General features: G+C 32.3%; 1 pseudogene; it reads right to left on the reverse strand.

Annotated features, from left to right (window-relative positions):
- Positions 1–2,519: 2,519 nt before the first annotated feature.
- Positions 2,520–4,880, reverse strand: part of LOC137642356 (uncharacterized) — a 10,812-nt pseudogene continuing 8,451 nt past the window's right edge.

Genomic DNA, 4,880 nt, shown 5'->3' on the forward strand with positions numbered 1-4,880 from the left:
ATAAACTTGAGGCATGGTTCTTTCATAATTTCTAACTCGAAGTTCATGATTTTTAAGTTTTTCATGTCGGCAGAACTTCCCATTAAAATTAAAGCATTTCACTAATATCAACAAAAATATGATACGTTTTAGAAGCACGAGTCAGTTAAATTATGCCTCTGTTGATCTGAAGAGTAAATAATGTATCTGTAGATACTTGACTGTGGTGGAGCCAGTAACCTCATTAAGAAAAATATTTAACACAACTTAGGACCATTTCCCATAATAGAAAAAATTATCTATTGTTAATATTATATATATATAAATATATATATATATATATATATATATATATACTATATAATATATATATATATTTAATAAAATGCTTCATTCAGATTAGAATCCTTACAAAATTCTAAGTTTAAAAAATGAAATCATCTGATCCCAGCATTTGTCAGTTGCAGGAGACGTCCCCCAAAAAACAAAACACAAACACACAGACATACAAACAAACAAACACACACACAGGTATAACATCCGGTAAGTAAAAACAAGAAAAAAGGAAGACTGCGTACCTGGAAGAAATTAAAGCGCCCGCAAACACAAACGACACTCGCTTATCCTTCGGGTCTCGGCGCTCCTTCAGTGCTGACCCGGTGACCTTTTCCTTCCGCTGTCTTAGAATTTTCCCTTATTTTTTACCCTTGTCAATTTGTAGAACAGGTATCTGCGACAGCTAAGAGGCCCGGCGGTGGAGGTCTGTTCGAAATTCTGATGATTGAGGTTGAAAATAAGAAGGAATAATTGTTTCCTGGGAGGGGTTCACGACAAAAAGGGGTTTTCTGTGAATGAGCAAAATTTAAGGTTGGGTGGAAAAACTTTCGGGGCAGAGGATGGGAACAATGAATGCAGGTAAACGCAGGTAAAGAGACAGATGGTACAGGTGAATGTTATTACTTGGAGGTAAGTGATAGGTATGCTTTTGTTTACCTGGAGTTCTGGAAAGGATTTTTTTTAAGTTGTATTGATAATAAGGGGTTATTTTTCTTATTATCTAAATAACCAACTTGTTGCAAAAGCTAATCTATTTATCAAACTAGTTACTTATCAATATATATAAAAATATTTGTATAATTAATTTGTTGCAAAACAGAATCTTTTTAGTTAAATCGATTATTGAAAAATATATAAAAATTATTTATATAATTAACTTGCTGCAAAACAGAATCTTTTTAATTAAATTGATTATTGAAAAATATATGAAAACTATTTATATAATTAACTTGTTGCAAAATCGAATCTTTTTAGTCAAATTGATTAATGGAAAATATGTAAAAAATTATTTATATAATCAACTTGTTGCAAAAGCGAATTTCTGTAATCAAATTGATTACTGAAAAATATATAATGATAAAGTTGTAAATAAAAAGGTTTTTAATTTGTTTTTCCTGGAGCTCTGAAAGGGACTTTTAAATAGAATCGATAATTGGAGATTATTGGATAATTCAATATATATATATATATATATATATATATATATATATATATATATATATATATATGTGTGTGTGTGTGTGTGTGTGTGAGTGTATACACATATATATGTATATACATATACATACATATTTTTGTGTGTATATATATATATAGATATATATATATACACACACACACACACACACATATATATATATATATATATATATATATATATATATATATATATATATATATATATATATATATATATATATATATGAATCTCTTTAGTCAAACTGATTACTGAAAAATATAAAAATGATTAACTGATTGCTGAAACGTATAAAAACGATAGTTAGATTACTGTCAAACATAAAAATGAGATTGATTATTGAAAAATATGAAAATGATAGACGTAAACAACCCACTTCCTGATACACTAAAATGTAACACCATTTTAAAGTAATATTACCTGAGATAACCATTTAATCAGTCCTTGTCCATTGGCTACTTTCCTCTTGGTAAGGGTAGACGAGACTCTTTAGCTAAGGTAAAATTAAACCATTGTTCTCCTATCTTGGATAGTGCCATAGCCTCTGTACCTTGGCCTTCACTGTCTTGGGTTAGAGTTCTCTTGCTTGAGGGTACACTCTGGCACACTATAATATCTTATTTCTCTTCCCCTTGTTTTGTTAAAATCTTTATAGTTTATATAGGAAATATTTATTTTAATGTTGTTACTGTTCTTAAAATATTTTGTTTTTCCTTGTTTCCTTTTCTCACTAAGCTATTTTCCTCGTTGGAGACCTTGTGCTTATAGGATCCTGCTTTTCCAACTAGGGTTATAGCTCAGCAAGTAATAATAATAATAATTTATAAAGATCCTTATGACGTCAATAATCTTCGATGTCAGGATGCCAGAAACTCAAAATCAACTAATCAAGTTCTCTTGCTTGAGGGTACACTCAGTCACACTTTTCTATGTTCCTTTCCTCACTGGGATATTTTTCCCCGTGGGAGCTCTTGGGCTTATAACATACTGCTTTTCCACCTAGGGCTGTAGCTTAACTTGTAACAATAATACAGTGTCACACAATCTATTATAAATATTTATTTGTGTCTTTAAGTAAATTCTGTTAGATTTAATGTTTATCGTTAATTTTCTATTCATTAAGAAATAAAACTTGACCGTGGAAGCAATTAGTTGGCTGATCTAGTAAAGCTATGATCAGATTACGCAGTTTACAATCCTCGTTTGTATCATTATCACTTAACTCTTGGCTACTGGACTGTGCTATTTGCTCTTCCTTTCCGCTACCATGTGCGCTAAAAGGCGCTGCTTGTTCTAGCGCAACTCTTTTAGAAATCTGCACATCATTCTTCTCTGCTGGGTGTGATGTGCTAAGTTTCCGCTGATCTGATATGGTATTACTGGCTGATCTTAGTACTAAAGAAACCCTAGCTGAGGTTTCACAGGACACTGTCCTCAGAAACTGCTGTAAATCGAAAACTTCTAATAACGTTGGGCCTTCGTGAGCTAGGTCTAGTGTTAGAACTATTATAACGGTGACTAATTTTCGATTTATACGCTGGAATAAGGAACGCGTTAAATCTTTGAAAGATGCGCATGTACTGAATTTGAAATGACTATGAGAGAACAAACTGACGGGTAAGAATCTTTCAAGTTATTGGACACAAAAACCGTATGGCTATTATCCACTAAACTCTTTCTCATATTTTCGTAAACACCAAGACACTTATGATCACAAGGGAGCCATTGGTCTTCAGTTTCAGTTTCTGTTGGATCCATTTTATGTAGTAAGTCTTTTGTTTCTTGGTTTTTCATCTGAATGTGGCTACTTTCAGACTCTTTACTGAACGTCTTAAAGTCTAAATGAGCTCCAGAGGAGGCTTCATTTCTTGGTCTATTCGTCTGATTACAGAGCATTGTAGAACTCTCCTGTTCTTCATTTGGCGTTGCTGGGCTCAGCATTCGACATGCGACTAGGATTCGGCGTGTGTATCTAGGAACTAGAGTTCGAGCCACTGCTAAGTCCTTTTCGTCAGTTACCTGTGAAGGAAATATCAATGAAAGGATTATGATATAGTAAAGCAAACAGTAAGACCGAGCCTATCTATAGACTCATAGAAGCCTGGTCTTAGGATCTAATTATGAATTTGATAAAAAAATGTACTCATAAAAACGTGGATATAGACAACTAGCATGGAATATAAGAAAGGAAAACAAGAGAAAAAAAAGTAATAGAAATAACAGCTGAGTCTTAAGTACTGCCTACAGATCGCTGTGCAAGGCACAGTAATAAGATTAAACACCGTGAACAGTTCAAAGGTTTAAAGGTCACTCATGAATGGCAGAGGCAAGGGACAAGACAATGTCCTAGAGACTAATTGTAAAATGAGAAATCAAGTATGAAAACTGAGAATGACAAAAGTAAAAATATTCTTTTTAAGTAACAAATTTAGATTAGAAATTTAGCAAAAAACTGACTGTAAAAAGAGATAAAGCAAGTTGGAAATTAAGGAACATAAAAAGAAAAAAAATCCACTTAAAGTAATCTCAGATTAAGGGAAACCAAGGCTGGACAAGAGAGCAGTTCTAAACCGTTCAAAGACTTTCTTACCTTCCAGAGCTGTGGAGGTCCAGTCACCAGCTTAGCCTTGACTCCGCAGTAGTTCAGTGCCAACGCCAGACACTCTGTTCCGTGTTCCAGCTCGTTTTCAGTACACCCTGTCGAGGTTAAATGGAATTAATATACGTTTTACGACCACCCAGTTTACGAACATTCATTTTTACGAACACTCGCTTTACGAACTTAACAGAACAGCAATGGTTTTAGTATGGAGGCGTAAGATGAAATACATTATTATTATTATTATTATTATTATTATTATTATTATTATTATTACTGGCTAAGCTACAAATCTAGTTGGAAAAGTAAGAGGTTATAACTCCAGTGGCTCCAAAAGGGAAAAATAGCCCAATGAGGAAAGGAAATAGAAAATTAAATATTTTACCATTAACATTAAAACAAATCACTCATATTATTATTATTATTATTATTATTATTATTATTACTGGATAAGCTACAAATCTAGTTGAAACAGGAGGTTATAACTCCAGTGGCTCCAAAAGGGAAAAATAGCCCAATGAGGAAAGGAAATAGAAAATTAAATATTTTACCATTAACATTAAAACAAATCACTCATATTATTATTATTATTATTAGTATTATTATTATTATTATTACTGGATAAGCTACAAATCTAGTTGAAACAGGAGGTTATAACTCCAGTGGCTCCAAATTGGAAAAACAGCCGAGTGAGGAAAGGAAATAAGGAATAAATAAACTAAAAGAGAAGTAATGAACCATTAAAATATTATATTTTACCAGTAAAAC

The sequence above is a fragment of the Palaemon carinicauda genome, chromosome 6 (assembly GCF_036898095.1).
Source record: "Palaemon carinicauda isolate YSFRI2023 chromosome 6, ASM3689809v2, whole genome shotgun sequence".
Lineage (NCBI taxonomy): Eukaryota > Metazoa > Arthropoda > Malacostraca > Decapoda > Palaemonidae > Palaemon > Palaemon carinicauda.